We start from the raw sequence: 18,404 nt of genomic DNA on the forward strand, positions 1-18,404 counted from the left end.
GAGGCTGCAGGGGCAGAGAGCTAAAGCCATCGGCGGGGATGCTCAAGCAGTTGCACTGCGGGTTTTGTATTTGATGGGTCTGTGTCCTAGCTTGCTGTATCCTGGTGGGCTGCTTTGCACCAGGAGCTTCTCCTAAAGCAGCATGCAAGTAGGAAAGGCTGCTTCATTGGCCGTGGGTTGTTTGTTCTTCAAGCTTGGGTGGTGATGGGGGGTATCTTCAGTCCTGCCACTTACCTGTCACCAGAGATGCCCAGCTCAAGAGGAAATTTTTTGAAAACAGACCTTCCTTCCACCTTTGGCTATCTATCATTTTTCTGCTTTATTTTGTGTCCTCAGCTTTCCCTTCCTCCTCGTTTGCTGGGTTTCCCATTGCTTGAGGCACTCTGCTGGTGCCCAGACAATCTGTTTAGCTTGCTGAACAGTTTTCGGCATTTGATTTACATAACCCAGCACAGCCGTAAATGGAGCAGGGTCAGGGAATTGCACAAATTGATTACAGCTCATAGGATGAGCTGGGAAGCCAGTGGCCTGATTTCCTTCCTTCCTCAGCACAGGAAAACGAGGGATCACTTTTAGCAGGCATGATCCAAGACCAAGCGCCTTGAAGTGGTGAGGTTTTTGTTGGATATTTTATTGGGCTGGTAATAGTGCTGAACATCTCTGGTTTTGAGAGGCTCTTTGCCTCTTTGGGTTTCACTCAAGACAACTGAGAACATATTTACTTATGACTAATGGTATTATGCTGTAAGCAAAAGTAGAGGCTGCTGTATATTTAAGCAAACAATTTAAATCAGATAGCATTCCTCACATCCCACAGCGTTCCTCACATCCCACCACTGCCTCTCTTAGTCAACAGCCTCCCATTGTTATCTCTGCTTTATTCAGTCAGTAATTCATCTCACTGGAGACTGGGACAGGTCACTGTGGCGTATTGAAAGCATGGACTCAGGTCGGTGAGGATACTGAGACAAACTTTATTACAATCAATCAAGCCCCTTTTATTCCCTCATTCGGTACCTTCTCAACATGCCCGGGCATGCCATGCTTTTCCTGTTTCCCAACATCCTGGCTTATCTGTCTCCCAACATCCTGGCTTATCTGTCTCTCAACATCCTGGCCCATCAGCCCAAGGCTTGTTCAGTATCAGGGCCTCATAGCTTGCATTCAGAGTGTTGCTCAAGCCCATCATGCAGATCCTGTCGCCTTTACCTCCCACATCTCCCCCTTTTTTGTTTTGTACATCTACTATCAATACCTGTTTGAGGGCTCGATCAATAAGAGATTGCATAAGTTTCATTAAACAAGGAATACAAATTAACAAGCTAATAAACACTAAGAAAACAAGAGCTCCTAATACAATCAATTTTTTTACCCATGCTTTTATTCCAGCAAAGAAACCTGAAAAAGGGTTCCAGTCATCCTCAACCTGAAGTTTTCCTGTAAGTTCTTTAAGAGTTTGTATACTTTTGTGAACTGATTCAGAGTGGTCTGAAAGGTTCATGCAACATAGACCTTCAAAGTCCTCACACCCATGACCATGGGCAAGGAGAAGAAAATCTATGGCAGCCCGATTTTGTAAAGTTGCATGTCTTACAGAATCTATATCAAGGAGGAGACTGGAAAGAGCATTAGATGTGGCATTTGTTTGCTTTGCAAGCCAACATCCTAATTTGTTTAGAGTTGCAAGAGCTTGTGCAGCAGCTACTCCTGGTGCAAAAAAGGCCACTGAGATTATCTCTGCAGGACTCCAGAATGTAGCCATGTCTTTGCAGTCGGGAGTAAAAGCATGAGCAGATCTTTTTAACCTGTGGAGATGGTGGAATCTAGTATAATTCAGTATCATAGAAATATTTGGGGTTAACATTGTTAATCTGCCTAAACTACAAGGGCCTCCTCGTAGGTGAGAAGGGATGCCAGGCCATGCTCGATCTCCGCAGATTAGAAAGACACCTCGGGGAAGCGATATAGGACTATTAGAGGAGCGAGAAATGTTAACAGACGTATGATTACACCATATAGAAGCATTTCAATAGACAGACAAAGAAGAGTTAACAATTTGAATTAATGATTGATTCTGACCTGTATAATTAAAATACAAACATTCATCCATTTTAACAGAACCTAACAAATCAATTTCTTGAGGTTCAAAAAATTAAGAACGTTCATAGGGTGTGTATCCCCCACTCCCCCTTTTTTGTTTTGTACATTTTGGCCTGTGGGAGAGTGTGGGATATCTGTTGTTGGAAAAGTACTAAGGTAGGTTTGTCTGTATATCCAGGTCCATTATCAATTTTAACTTTTTTTTTTTTCCATGCAGCGAATCACTTTATTGCCTATTGCTCTAGCTTTTATACCATTCTAGCAAAGCTATCTTTAGCATATTGCTCTAACTCTTATACCAAGCTATTTTATCACATCATGTTTAGTTCCTGGTTTACAGTTTTGTGTTTTCAACATTCTTCGTCGTTTCACGAACAGTCCCAAAATAACCAGTTCCTTATCTTTCTGTTCTCCTGCTCCTGTCCAGCTGGGTTGCTCTGCTTAATCACACAGTGTACTTTGCTTCTTCTTTAACTCTTTCTTCTCCAGCCAAGTAGTTACTTCTCTCTGGCAATAATCAAATAGTTTCTATCCTCTTCCACATAGTGTATTGCATGTCCATCATTATCAAATGAAACAACATTTTAAAATCTTTTGAGGTAAATACACGAGTATCACAGAGAGACTGTATCAAATGGGTTGTACACAGAGCCCCAAGTCCATGGTCCGTCACTGTTCGCCTGATATCTTTGATAAGAGCATACGAGAGACCTTCCCATCGTGGATCTTGATCAGGCATATACACCACAGGGAAAGCACGCAATACATCTGCATCCCCCGTTCGTCTTGCTTCTCCCTTTACAGCTGCCCATTTATCATGAGGGTCTGGGGGGTATAAATCAGGCTCCTTTTCTGGATCAATAATCCCTGGGTCAAAAGGGTCATCCAGGTCATCATAGGAATTATCAGGAGGCAGAACCACAGGAGCAGCAGCAGCAGGCTGAGTTTTTGGTCTTACGCAGAGTCCGCCAAAGAGGGGGGTGAAGGGGGAGCTGAAGGTGCTGCTTCTACTTCCTTTGATTGTGAGCCAACATGAGTTTTTAAAGTTTCAAAAATAGTTTGCCAAGGGGTCAGTAAAGCGGCAGCAACCTTATCATTTTTCATGGCACGGTCCCACAGATAAACACCAATTTTGTCCCAAATCTCCGGGGTATAAATATTAGTGGAATTAATAAATGGGTCAGCTTTTGATGCCCATAGAAGAACATGTTTCAATTCTTCCTCATCTATTTTCTTCCCATACTTCTTAAGAATATTAGTAAAGACTTGTAAAACACTTTGTTCTTTTGTTAAAGCAGTCCCCATAGTTCTCAGCCGCTTACCTTCGTCCAGTGATAGGTAATAGAGCGCTCTGGATACGCTTCCTTTTGTTAGCGGAGAGAATAAACACATAACCACTCTAAGGAGGTTATGTGTGGTGCTTTATTTCGAGGCCCCGGGAACCAGGGGTACGCACCCAAATCTGGTTCCAAAGACCGTCACAACTCGCCCGCATTTTATCCTGTAAAGTATTACATATGCATCGCCTCTCCCAACATGCTGATACATATTCATGACTCATCCCCGCTTCGTATTATAATGAGTATAAAAATCATTTCCATATGTTCTGCGCTTGCGTAGTGCCTCCTGGTGGTCGTGGGCAGGGGTCTCAGGATGAAGTAAGTAGTCTTCCTCTGATGAAGTAAGACGTCTTCCTCGCTATGTCCTTTTTACCTTTTAGGGTCCTGGATAAATCCCAACGATTGTGTTTGCGCCAGTATTCTTCTCTCTCTCCTTGACTGGTTCTTAGTATACAACTCTGTTTCTTAACACAATCAAAAGTTCTACTTGATAATCTTTAAAGTACTGTTCCTTCCAAACCACTACCTTATAGGGATATCGCTTGAATAGTCTCATAAATCTATGTCCATATCCTAGGTACTAGGTCTCCCTGACCTAAAACACAAATCAACCAAATCAGTAAGGCTGGCTGCTATATATGTATGTATTAATTAAAACTTGATTAAACTTCTGTTAATCAAACGTTATGATTTCTAACACTTTCAGCGTTTAATCCTGTAGTTCGGCTGAGCTACACCACCGGATCGACAGCTAGTCTTCGTGCCCCACGTTGGGTGCCATTTGTGGCATATTGAAAGCATGGAATCAGGTCGGTGAGGATACTGAGACAAACTTTATTACAATCAAGCCCCTTTTATTCCCTCATTCGGTACCTTCTCAACATGCCCGGGCATGCCATGCTTTTCCTGTTTCCCAACATCCTGGCTTATCTGTCTCCCAACATCCTGGCTTATCTGTCTCTCAACATCCTGGCCCATCAGCCCAAGGCTTGTTCAGTATCAGGGCCTCATAGCTTGCATTCAGAGTGTTGCTCAAGCCCATCATGCAGATCCTGTCGCCTTTACCTCCCACATCTCCCCCTTTTTTGTTTTGTACATCTACTATCAATACCTGTTTGAGGGCTCGATCAATAAGAGATTGCATAAGTTTCATTAAACAAGGAATACAAATTAACAAGCTAATAAACACTAAGAAAACAAGAGCTCCTAATACAATCAATTTTTTTACCCATGCTTTTATTCCAGCAAAGAAACCTGAAAAAGGGTTCCAGTCATCCTCAACCTGAAGTTTTCCTGTAAGTTCTTTAAGAGTTTGTATACTTTTGTGAACTGATTCAGAGTGGTCTGAAAGGTTCATGCAACATAGACCTTCAAAGTCCTCACACCCATGACCATGGGCAAGGAGAAGAAAATCTATGGCAGCCCGATTTTGTAAAGTTGCATGTCTTACAGAATCTATATCAAGGAGGAGACTGGAAAGAGCATTAGATGTGGCATTTGTTTGCTTTGCAAGCCAACATCCTAATTTGTTTAGAGTTGCAAGAGCTTGTGCAGCAGCTACTCCTGGTGCAAAAAAGGCCACTGAGATTATCTCTGCAGGACTCCAGAATGTAGCCATGTCTTTGCAGTCGGGAGTAAAAGCATGAGCAGATCTTTTTAACCTGTGGAGATGGTGGAATCTAGTATAATTCAGTATCATAGAAATATTTGGGGTTAACATTGTTAATCTGCCTAAACTACAAGGGCCTCCTCGTAGGTGAGAAGGGATGCCAGGCCATGCTCGATCTCCGCAGATTAGAAAGACACCTCGGGGAAGCGATATAGGACTATTAGAGGAGCGAGAAATGTTAACAGACGTATGATTACACCATATAGAAGCATTTCAATAGACAGACAAAGAAGAGTTAACAATTTGAATTAATGATTGATTCTGACCTGTATAATTAAAATACAAACATTCATCCATTTTAACAGAACCTAACAAATCAATTTCTTGAGGTTCAAAAAATTAAGAACGTTCATAGGGTGTGTATCCCCCACTCCCCCTTTTTTGTTTTGTACATTTTGGCCTGTGGGAGAGTGTGGGATATCTGTTGTTGGAAAAGTACTAAGGTAGGTTTGTCTGTATATCCAGGTCCATTATCAATTTTAACTTTTTTTTTTTTCCATGCAGCGAATCACTTTATTGCCTATTGCTCTAGCTTTTATACCATTCTAGCAAAGCTATCTTTAGCATATTGCTCTAACTCTTATACCAAGCTATTTTATCACATCATGTTTAGTTCCTGGTTTACAGTTTTGTGTTTTCAACATTCTTCGTCGTTTCACGAACAGTCCCAAAATAACCAGTTCCTTATCTTTCTGTTCTCCTGCTCCTGTCCAGCTGGGTTGCTCTGCTTAATCACACAGTGTACTTTGCTTCTTCTTTAACTCTTTCTTCTCCAGCCAAGTAGTTACTTCTCTCTGGCAATAATCAAATAGTTTCTATCCTCTTCCACATAGTGTATTGCATGTCCATCATTATCAAATGAAACAACATTTTAAAATCTTTTGAGGTAAATACACGAGTATCACAGAGAGACTGTATCAAATGGGTTGTACACAGAGCCCCAAGTCCATGGTCCGTCACTGTTCGCCTGATATCTTTGATAAGAGCATACGAGAGACCTTCCCATCGTGGATCTTGATCAGGCATATACACCACAGGGAAAGCACGCAATACATCTGCATCCCCCGTTCGTCTTGCTTCTCCCTTTACAGCTGCCCATTTATCATGAGGGTCTGGGGGGTATAAATCAGGCTCCTTTTCTGGATCAATAATCCCTGGGTCAAAAGGGTCATCCAGGTCATCATAGGAATTATCAGGAGGCAGAACCACAGGAGCAGCAGCAGCAGGCTGAGTTTTTGGTCTTACGCAGAGTCCGCCAAAGAGGGGGGTGAAGGGGGAGCTGAAGGTGCTGCTTCTACTTCCTTTGATTGTGAGCCAACATGAGTTTTTAAAGTTTCAAAAATAGTTTGCCAAGGGGTCAGTAAAGCGGCAGCAACCTTATCATTTTTCATGGCACGGTCCCACAGATAAACACCAATTTTGTCCCAAATCTCCGGGGTATAAATATTAGTGGAATTAATAAATGGGTCAGCTTTTGATGCCCATAGAAGAACATGTTTCAATTCTTCCTCATCTATTTTCTTCCCATACTTCTTAAGAATATTAGTAAAGACTTGTAAAACACTTTGTTCTTTTGTTAAAGCAGTCCCATAGTTCTCAGCCGCTTACCTTCGTCCAGTGATAGGTAATAGAGCGCTCTGGATACGCTTCCTTTTGTTAGCGGAGAGAATAAACACATAACCACTCTAAGGAGGTTATGTGTGGTGCTTTATTTCGAGGCCCCGGGAACCAGGGGTACGCACCCAAATCTGGTTCCAAAGACCGTCACAACTCGCCCGCATTTTATCCTGTAAAGTATTACATATGCATCGCCTCTCCCAACATGCTGATACATATTCATGACTCATCCCCGCTTCGTATTATAATGAGTATAAAAATCATTTCCATATGTTCTGCGCTTGCGTAGTGCCTCCTGGTGGTCGTGGGCAGGGGTCTCAGGATGAAGTAAGTAGTCTTCCTCTGATGAAGTAAGACGTCTTCCTCGCTATGTCCTTTTTACCTTTTAGGGTCCTGGATAAATCCCAACGATTGTGTTTGCGCCAGTATTCTTCTCTCTCTCCTTGACTGGTTCTTAGTATACAACTCTGTTTCTTAACACAATCAAAAGTTCTACTTGATAATCTTTAAAGTACTGTTCCTTCCAAACCACTACCTTATAGGGATATCGCTTGAATAGTCTCATAAATCTATGTCCATATCCTAGGTACTAGGTCTCCCTGACCTAAAACACAAATCAACCAAATCAGTAAGGCTGGCTGCTATATATGTATGTATTAATTAAAACTTGATTAAACTTCTGTTAATCAAACGTTATGATTTCTAACACTTTCAGCGTTTAATCCTGTAGTTCGGCTGAGCTACACCACCGGATCGACAGCTAGTCTTCGTGCCCCACGTTGGGTGCCATTTGTGGCATATTGAAAGCATGGAATCAGGTCGGTGAGGATACTGAGACAAACTTTATTACAATCAAGCCCCTTTTATTCCCTCATTGGGTACCTTCTCAACATGCCCGGGCATGCCACGCTTTTCCTGTCTTTCAACATCCTGGCTTATCTGTTTCCCAACATCCTGGCTTATCTGTTTCCCAACATCCTGGCTTATCTGTCTCTCAACATCCTGACTTATCGGCCCAAGGCTTGTTCGGTATCAGGGCCTCATAGCTTGTATTCAGAGTGTTGCTCAAGCTCATCATGCAGATCCTGTCACCTTCACCTCCCACAGTAGGCAGAAGTAAAGTAGAAGGCATGGCATTAAAACGAGCCTGGACCTACAAAGAGTAGAAAAATCCTGGCACTACAGTGAGTATTTCTGGGCACAGCAGCTCTCATAGCACTGAGGAAGCTGTGCACCAATGCAGAACAGCTACTGCTCTCGTGCAGCCACAGCAGCACTGGGCTCTGCTCCCTGTGCCAAGGAGCATGGGGGTGCTGAGTACGGCAGAGGCAGGAGCTTTCTGCTGGAGCTCTGCCAATCCATCTGTGCAGTCCAGCCTGGAGTGGGTTCTCCCCTTCCTTGCACGGGACCCCAGGGTCCTGCATCTGGACCTGGGCGCCTTGGAGTTCAGCCTGGACCCTGCTTTGCCACAGCATCTTCTTACCACGGCAGCAGTCCCATCGTATGCCCAGAGGAGGACTCTGCTTCTTGCTGCTCCAGGGCTTTCTGGTTGGGCTGCCCAGTCCAAGGGGCTAACAGGAGCAGCTCCAATTTGCCCATGTGGCTCCATGCATTCAATGCCCTTCTCCCAGTGCTCCATAAATAAATTCCCCTAGTCCATCCTAGCACACTGTATCAATCTTGTTTAATAGACTGGAAAGCTTATTGCATGGTGGCAGGTCGCAAGGAGTGTTGAGGTGATGGATTGCGCCTTCCCGGAGTCAAGCATCATTGATATATAATGAAATATTTATGATTTATTCCAGCTAATAAACTGAAGTGTGTGATGTATGTAAGTAGATGGGGGATCTATTGATGCAGTTTTCATTGTGTGGCAGGAGGGAAAGGCTTATGTCTATAACGGAAACGTATTGCACAGCCTCCTGTCCCTCTGCCCATCAAGGGGGGCACTTGGCTGCAGAGAGGATAGATGATCTAATTCCTATCAACAGCCTTTAGCACTCACCTGCTAATCATTTGTCCATCCCGCATCTCCTCCTTGGCTTTTCTCAAGCACAGGAGCCTCTGGCAGTGGGAAGAAACCATTTCTTTGGGCATTTGTCTTAGGCTGGGAGCTGCATGGGGAGCTTGTGCCCAGAGGGATGGGAAGACAGGCAGAGTGTCACTACCATGCCACACTGCAGCTTCCTGCTCCCACTGTGTTGGCGTTGCTTACAAAAAAAAAAAAAATTTCCATGGATTTAGAAGACCATGAGACACTGGAAAGAGTGGGGAAACTTGAAACCCATGAAAAGAAGTGCTTGTCCATGTGAGGCGTGATGGACATGTGGAGCTCATTGCTGCAGGAGGCTTCCAAAGCTGAAAGCTTGGTGTTCAGACTGGGAAGGAGTATTTCTGTGGTCTGCTGCTGGGCTGTGTCTAACAGCCTGGGATGGACCTAATCTGCAGACACAAAAAGCTGTGCTCAAAGGCAGGAGGAGCTGCCTGCTAGCTGTGGCCCCACATCTGCCTTTGAGTGCCCATCGCAAGCCTTGGCTGGGCCCCTGTGTGCCCCCATTCAGCTCTGTGTGCTGGGGAGACCTGGGACCCACTCCTGCAAAGCCCTGTGCAGGCAAAGAGGGCTTGATCCTGCACTCAAAGGGGGTTTGAGGGAATTTTGCTTTGCTCTCTGAACCAGTGAAAGGATCAGGATCATGGCTCAGGCTCTTCACCGCCTGCCCAGACCAATTCTACCCGGAAAATAAATCTAATTAATCACTGATGTGTGTCTTCTTGCAAGAGGGTGAGCTCTGTTTCAGTGTGGGATGGAGCAGGAGCATCAACAACCATTGTAGGGAAGTGGGAGACAGGTAAGAGTTAATCCCAGGGTAGAGCAGAGATGCACAACCTCCTGCCCACTGTTCTTCAGTGTGACCAGGCATCCCCCCCATCCTACCAGCTGTTCCTGTTTCTGCCTAATTAGCCTCTGGATCAGCTTGCTTGGAGATCCTCCGCTGAAAGGCATCGGAGAAGGGCAAAGACTGATTATTCCAACTGCCTCCCTGAAAGCTTTCCAGGGGTCTGCCAGCTGGGAGCCTGCCAGTGCCCCCAACATGCTCCTTTGGTGAGAGCAGCAATTTTCCAGGTATAGGCAGTGCAGAGGAATGCAGGAGGGCGAGCTTCCCTCAGCTCTTCACCTTCCCATTTTTCCACAGGCACTTCTGAAACCTGAAAAAGCTGCTCCAGCAGCCAGGAAACTGTTAAATGAGCAGCTCCAGTCTGCTGGGTCAGCAAGCACTTTCCACCAAGAGCAAATCACTTAGCTGGTGCCATGGGGGAAGCCCAGCCTTTCCTGAAAGCACCATTTACCAGGGTGAGGGCTGTGCTCCATGCAGGGGAATGTTTTGCAGCATCTGATCAAGTCTCTTGAGCTCCCCATGAGAGCATTAGCCGCCACCATAGCAGGAGGGTAAAATGATCCACTTTTTTCTTCTCAACAGAATAGATTCCCTGTCAAAGGGATGTTTTTCTCTGTATTTTCTGCTGTGCAGCACTTGGTTTGCAAAAGCACTGTGTAATTGTGAACAGGAGTGGTAGAGATGTTTGCAGACCCTTCTTCCATGGGGTGCCCTGGAGAGATGGAGTCATGGGTGTCCCAGCTCTCCTGTCCTTCAGAGGCCGCCTCCAGCTGGACTAGGTTTGATAATGCACAAAGCTGGGCTGAGGCTTTCTCCTCTGACACCACAGATATGCATGATGATTCTTCTGATGCCTCCCGTAGGCTTCCAGCAAAGCATTTTACACTGTCTGCTTCTATCTTCATCTTTTGCAAGTGCCCCTGTGAAGGCTGGAGCTGGCCTGAGCCCAGGCTGTCCTCACCACACTGCCAGTACTTGAGCAGGACCTGGGGAAAGGCTGTGCTTGAGGCTGGACTCAAGTCCAGGATACTGCCATCCCTTCCCTGCTGCTTTTCCCTGCTGATGATGCGCAGGAATGCTGCCATGCTGAGCATTACCAGTGCTGGATCTGCCTAGCTTCAATCCTGCCCAGCAATTGCAGCTGCAGACATCAAAATCTTCTCGGTTGGATGCTCCCAGGCCAGGCTCTGTTCATGGTGTTGGTTTGCAAACCTTGCAGCACGTGTCCACGGGTCCCTGTGCTGTCCTGCCTCCCATCTGCTGGGGTCGTGCAGCTTGGGAAACGCCTGCCACATCCCTTCTGGGGAGCTTTAAACACAAAGAAAGAGGCATATAAATAATGCAGAGATGGTGAAAAACCTCCCAGAAGCCAGGAAAGGCCATGTGACAATCTGCAAGTCGGCGTGGTGCTGCGTTGCTCGTGTCGTAGCAGCCAAAGCTTGCAGGTCACAGCACAGCTGACACCGTCATTGCCACAAGCTGGTGACGTGTTACCAAACAATCCTTTGTCTCACTATCCTTCCAGGCATCCGAGTGACATCTGTCCCCGGTGAGCAGGGATGTTGTGTCTAGGGTGGCTCCTGGGGTGCAGCTCCCGGGTGCCAGCCTCACCCCAGCACCCATTTGCAGGGCTGAGGTCTTTGCTTCATGAAGCCTGGTCAGCCAGACACATTACAAGGGCAACTATCACCATTCGTTGGGTTTTTTCAGCAGATCCTTAGTCCTGGCTCTGCATCTAGACTGGGCTGAAGTCACCATTCCTCACGATTTACCTGAAAAGTCTCATTTTTCCCTGTGCACTTCAGAACTTCTCCAAGCTGCTCAGCACTTCATTTCTCCAGCCAAAGAGTTCTCTTGGTCAATAGTTGGTTTAAATGTTTGCTTATGACACCTTTGATGTAGAAGCATTGCCATGTTTGCCAGGAACAAGCTGACCTGTGGGCATGGGTATTGGCACAGGAGCTCCAGGGAGGGTTTGCTTGTGTTGCTCTGCTCTTGGGAGCAAAGAGCCTCTTGTTCAGCACGTCCCTGGAGAGCAGCACAGGCACCGTGTTAGTCGCTGGGAGACCTCGCTGCTCTGCGAAAGAGGTGCACAAACTAAAGGCCATAGTGGCAGAATCACAAGGGCTCTTTCATCTTTGCAATAAGTATTTCACAAATTGAAGAACCTCACTGCAGAAATCTCCGTGGTTTGAGTTTGGAAATAGGGTCTCCATTGCAGCACGTCTGCTTCTCAGAGTTCACTTGGGCAAGGCATGCAGCTACAGTATGGCCATTGCAGCTACAGTATGGCCATTGCCAAGAAACTATCTATAGACAACCCTTCCCATAAATAGATCTTACCCAAAAGCCAGCCTGCTGCCTGTTATATATATGTATATATATTTTTATATATATATAGACATACATATACACACATATGTATATGCTTTTTTATATATATACATAAAAAAAAGAGGCTGGGTTGGCAGGTTGGTAGGGGCTTGGAGCAACCTGGTCTAGTGGAAGGTGTCCCTGCCCATGGCAGGGGGTTGGAAGGGGGTCCCTTCCAACCCAAACCATTCTATAATTCTATGATTATATATATTGTCCTGGGTTCAGCTGTAACAGTTACTTTTCTCCTTAGTAGCTGGTGTAGTGCTGTGTTTTCGACTTTTAGTCTGAGAACAATGCTGATAACACACCGATGTTTTTAGTTGTTGCTAAGTAATGCTTACCCCAATCAAGGACTTTTCAGTCTCTCATGCTCTGCCAGTGAGGAGGGACATGGGAAGCCTGGAGGAAGCAGAGACAGGACACCTGACTAAAACTAGCCAAAGGGGTATTCCATACCACAGCATGTCATGCCCAGTATATAAACTGGGGGGAGTTACCCAGAAGGCCCAGATCGCTGCTCTGGTCGGGCTGGGTATCGGTCAGTGGGTGGTGAGCAATTGTGTTGTGCATCACTTGTGTTTATTGTTTTTTTTTCCTTTTCCCCTTTCAGTTTTATATTCTCTCCCCTTGTTATTTCCCTTATCATTATTATTATTGGTGGTAGCAGTAGCAGTTTTGTATTATACCTTAGTTGCAGGACTGTTCTTATCTCAACCCATGGGAGTTACATTCTTTCGATTCTCCTCCCCATCTCTCCAGGAGCAGGAGGGAGGAAGAAGGGGCTCTGAGTTATCGGCTGGGCTTAAACCACAACACCTCTGCTCCGTGATGGGGAGAACAGTCCCAGGGACAGGTCCAAGGGATGATTGGGTCCATGAGCCAGACCTGGGTGGGGGCAAGAGGTTTCTCTGCACCAAGATCTTGTGATGTGAAAGCTGAAGGGCTCTTTGCCTGCCTGGATGAGTCACTCCCCTTATCTCTCCTTACAATGAGCAAGGACTGAATTCACATTGCTTTGTGCCCTTGAGTCTGTTGGGGAGGTGTCAGCTGCAGCTGATTTCTCTGGAGCCTGTTTGCAAAGCAAACTGCCAGGGCAGAGCCTGTCACCAAGGTCTTGTCTCTGCCCCACTCCCACCCCCTCGTGCATGGGGCTCAGCATTGCCTGGCCTCAGGGCCTGTTTCCAGCCAGGAAAGTCTCTGTGCTTTGCTTGTGGCATTGGGATTTCAGGGCATGTCTGTACCATAACAAAACATCTGAGCTGGCAGCAGCCTGAGCATCCAGTGCCTGTGTGAGCATCCCTGCATGGCCACCGCCAGCATCCCTGCATGGCCACCACCAGCATTCCCCAAGCTGTTGCCCTCCCAGATGTTCTCCCACACAGCCAGGGACAAGGAGAAAGAGTAGCTTCAAATTGGGCATGGAAAGGGAGGGGAGACCCCCTCTTTGCCGCTCACCTTCCATCCCCATGCTCCCCACAAATGCCATCGCTGCTTCTCACATGCATCTCTCCAGCCCCATCAGCAGCACAGCGTGGTGGGTGGTTAGCATTATTACTGTGACTACTGTGAGCTTCGGGGACGAGCTCTGTAATTTCCCCCCACCTCTTTCTTTCTGTCTCCTCTCTCCCATCAGGGTCTTGATGTCACTTCCTGAGCTGACAGGACAGAGCTTGCTCCGGGGGACCTCCATCCGCTGAGGACAGCCACATTACCCTCTCCCCATGCCATCTGCTACCAGCTGAGCACATCAAGGCATGCAGCAAAGTGCTTGCTGCCTTCCAGGCCAGTGGGGATTTCCTGGGCCAGGGAGACCAGTTAAAAGGATGCTGCTGTTTGCTTAATGACTCACCCCCACATGCTGCTGTGAACAGAACTACAAGTATCTTTTCCAAACCTAGCACTGCACCAAGGGTCCATGGTTGTGCCTGTCACCCCAGGGCTCTCAACATGAGTCCGTGTGCTTGGTGGTGCAGGAGCCCACCTAGCCCCTGCAGGTAGCCCTGCTGCCGGCATTGAGCTCCATCCACCCTGCCTGCCATGGCTTTTTCTGCCACCTCCAATGGTGCTCCTCGCCCAGCAGCCTCTGAGTGCTTTGCCAGTGTGGGTTCCTCCTCCTGGGCAGGCAGGGGCAACAGAAACAACAGGGGGGATTTCTGGGTGGGGAACAGACCTCTCCCCCCATGAGATGACATCACCTTCAAACTACATTTCTGTCGACCCTCCTTTCCAGTTGGCCATGCCTGTGGGTCATTGTTAGCCGGGAGAAGAACACATAACCACTCTAAGGAGGTTATATGTGGTGCTTTATTTCGAGGCCCCGGGAACCAGGGGTACGCACCCAAATCTGGTTCCAAAGACCGTCACAATGTGCTCACAATTTATCCTATTGAGATTTCACAATCTAATGTATATTCAACAGGTTACAACATTTTCTCATGCATATGTATTTTAAAATTGCTTCATCTCCTGATTACATCATCAGTCGTTTCTACGCTTGCGCAGCCCCCTTCTGGTGGTCGTCAGGATGAAGTAAGTAGTCTTCCTCAGATGAAGTAAGACGTCTTCCTCGCTATGTCCTTTTCACCTTTCAGTGTTCTGGATAAGTCCCAACAATCGTGCTTGCACCAGCACTCTTTTATCTCTCCTTGACTGGTACTGGTATGCAACTTTGCTTCTTATCTAAAAAGTTCTACTTTGAAGTAATCTGTAGAGTACTGTTTCTACCAGACCATCACCTTATAGGGATATCGCTTGGATAGTCTCGTACATCTATGTCCACATCCTAGTTACCAGACTTCTCTGGCCTAGTAACAAACTTAACAAAACACAAATCAACTGATCACAAGTCTAAATACTCTATATATATATATAGATGATTGAAATTTAATCAAGCTTTTTAATCGATCAAACGTTATGATTTCTAACATTTTGAAATTTAATCAAGCTTTTTAATCGATCAAACGTTATGATTTCTAACATCATGGGTGCTCCCAGGGAGCAACCAGTGCATCAGTACAGGGACAGAAGGGATGCTGTGGAAGGCTTTAATACCTGTGTGATCCTGCTCCTGAACCACTATCTCTGCTTGTGTGAAATGGGGACAACTGCCACTTCTCCTCCTTGTGCAAGCCTTCAAATTCCTCAGAGCAGGGCTCCAGCCTGGCTGGGAGCCTTGGAGCTGCTGCAGCCAGAGAGGAGCCCCACCAGCCCAAAGGTACGGCTCATCCTCCTGCTACAGCAGCCTTGCGCCTGTCCTGCCTCTGGAGCTGCCCCAGTCCTGCTCTGGTTTCGGGAGGACTGATGTGAGCTTGCAGCAGACAGACAACTTGGGAATGGTGGACCCCAATAGCACCCCATCACCTCTCCTTCCTTGCTCCCAAAACATTTCCCTCCATCCGGCACAGGAATCACCCTGGCAGCACACAACAGCAGGGTCAGGACAGGTGTGCCCGTGCTCTGATGCTTCCCACAGCACATAGCCAGGAACAGTATTTCCTTCCTCACAGCCAGCTGTGCAGGGAAAGGGATTTTGGCTGATGAGAAGATTATGGTCTCTGACACCACATCTCTGCCTCTGCTTGCCCAGGCCACCTCCAACCGGGCTCCTTTCATCAGACAAAGCAGCCAGCAGCAGAAGCCTCTGTCGCACATGGCTCAGCTCTGGTGCTGCGGCGCAGCTGATGCTGGTGAGGCCATGGGATTATTGTTTCCCTGACAGCAGCCATCACTGCTACCTTTGGATTTGTTTCAAGATGCTCAGTGGTCATCTGTTCTGCGAAATGTTAAAGGCTCTGCTGAGCTGCATACTGAACAGGCTCCTGTGCTGGCTGACCTGGGGGTGGGCTGCACATATATATATGTCATGACTGGTAACTCAGCTAGTAACTCAGAACCATGCAGCTGCTCACTCACTCCCCCCTTCTTCCCCCCCCCCCCCACTCCCAGAGGGATGGGGAGGAGAATCGAAAGAATGTAACTCCCACAGGTTAAGAACAGCCCAGTAACTAAGGTATAATACAAAACCGCTACTGCTACCACCAATAATAATAATGATAAGGGAAATAACAAGTGGAGAGGATACAATTGCTCACCACCTACCGACCAATACCCAGCCTGACCCGAGCAGTGATCTGGGCCTTCCGGGTAACTCCCCCCGGTTTATATACTGGGCATGACATGCTGTGGTATGGAATACCCCTTTGGCTAGTTTGGGTCAGGTGTCCTGTGTCTGCTTCCTCCCGGCTTCCCCTCCTCCCTGGCAGAGTATGAGACTGAGAAAGTCCGTGGTCGGAGTAAACATTACTTAGCAACAACTAAAAACATTGGTGTGTTATCAGCATTGTTCTCAGGCTAAAGTCAAAAACACAGCACTACACCAGCTACTAAGAAGGAGAAAAAATGACTGCTACTGCTGAACCGAGGACAAGAGGAAAATGCAAATGTGGTAGCTTTCATGTGCTTAAATCCTGAAGAGCTACATGGGAACTGTGTGTCATTGAACCAGGTCTGAAATTCCCTCTCCTCTCCCTGTCTTCTCTGTATGAATAAGCAGCTCCTGATCTCCCTGCCAAAAGCTCATGGCTCTTGTTTCCCCAGTGCCATGTTTTAATTAACGTTCACTCTCCAGTCCTGTATCAGTCACACATGCCACAGTGATACTGGATGTGGAAGGTAGTTTATCACAGCAGTAACAAATTCCTTTCAACCCCAAGCAGCCAAACACCCAGAGATCCCGAGCTTAAAACTCTCTCACAACTTTAAAATATTCCAGATAGCCTTCAACATCCACAGGAGTGCCAAGAGGCAGGCAGGCAAATACAGGACCATCATTTCCTGGCTGAACTGAGCAAGATGAGCTGCTCGTGATTTTGGCATGTGCCAGCTGAACAGGGATGCAGCTATTCTGGGGAGCAGCCCAAATTTCAGAACTGATTCTGATATTTCAATGCTCTAACACTGGCATAAATCTCTGGGCATTCGCTGCCTTTGCAGACACCATGTGCAAACTCTGCAGCGTGCCAGAGGTGACCTGGAAATGGGGCTTTGTAAAGCCACAGATCTGGTGGCATGTCCTACAGTACCAAGGCTGTGAAACGTGCTGGGAGCACTGCAAATCAGCACTGAGGGGAGGAAGAAGAAGCACTGGGAAGGAGGGGAGCACAGCAGAGGTGGGGTTCAGTGATGTGAACAGTGGGGGGTTGCTTGCCTCTGCTGGGGTGACACTGAGTCCTCTGGAGGAGCAGGGTCCCCAACTCTGAAGGGGAGGACTGGGGTCTGCACAGACTTTGGCAGTGGGGAGGCTCTTCCCTGGGCCACCCAATGAATTCCCCAGGGCTCGAATCATCCCAGCGCCCTCAGGGTGCTTTTTCTACAGCCTTCCCCCAAACCAGAGGTTCATCAGGTCCTCCTGGCTCAGCAGGCTCCTGGCGACAGGGATGCTGGGGTCTGGAACCCCATCCTGTCCTCATTCCCCATATTTTGAACACGCCTGGACAGAGGGCAAGACAAGCATGCGTGGGAACTACTGCAGCCCCAGCAGTGCTGCTTCACCCTGCTTTGTTGGAAGCTGCTTTTTCCTCACTGCCAATCTCTGTGTCACATCTATGTTGGAGCTTTCCAGACAGCAGTGAGATGAGGTCTGCCAGCAAAGCCACAGCAGGGAGTGGGCCAGGTGTGTGGACACAATGGCAGCACGTATCATTAAAGAGAGGATGGAGACTGATGCGCAGGGGAAAGCTAAAGACCCCCCTGGTGCTGCCATCAAGGCTCTGAAATGGAAATGCAACATCCCCCAGCCCCCACCTCGCCCACAGGTGGGCAAAGGCTCTATTAGCAGGATGTGAGTAATCATCTTAAGTAGCTTTCAAAGTGCATCAGCTTGTTAAGAATTTGGCTAGGTGGTGCTGACAATGACTTATCTCCTCAATCTTCCCAGTCTTGGCTGGAGCAGCTAATTACTGGATCACACCTGCTACACACCTTCTTCCCCTGTAGAAAGGACAGGTCAGACCCAACGTGTTGCTTAGGACAGTCTTGTCTTCCCAACATCACCCCCTGCTTTTTTTTATTAATAGTAGCTACACAGGAGTGGGGGGAAGCCCCATTGGCAAGCAGTGGTGCTCCCAGCTGGCAGTCCCAGGGCAATGGCTGCTCCAGGGGATGGCAGGGGCTGGTGGCCATGGTCAGGGCACACACACAGTGCTGGAGCTGCTAGCAAAGACCTGCTGTGGCTTTTGTGGGCTGCTGGAAGTGAGTGTCTCATCACTGGCACAGGCAAGTGGGTGAGAGGAATAAGAGGCTGGGGACTATGCGATGGGGGCTGAGTAGCCCCTGTGATGGCAGAGGTCCAGGAGGAGTTATGTCCTACTGGGATGGGACAACTGAGGTCTTTGTGACTGGTGATTG

General features: G+C 47.3%; 1 protein-coding gene across 1 annotated transcript in view; it reads left to right on the forward strand.

Annotated features, from left to right (window-relative positions):
• The window catches only part of LOC115619273 (malonate--CoA ligase ACSF3, mitochondrial-like), a 62,234-nt gene that overhangs the window by 25,408 nt on the left and 18,422 nt on the right, over positions 1 to 18,404 (forward strand). The window lies entirely within an intron of this gene.

The sequence above is a fragment of the Strigops habroptila genome, chromosome W (assembly GCF_004027225.2).
Source record: "Strigops habroptila isolate Jane chromosome W, bStrHab1.2.pri, whole genome shotgun sequence".
Taxonomy (NCBI): domain Eukaryota; kingdom Metazoa; phylum Chordata; class Aves; order Psittaciformes; family Psittacidae; genus Strigops; species Strigops habroptila.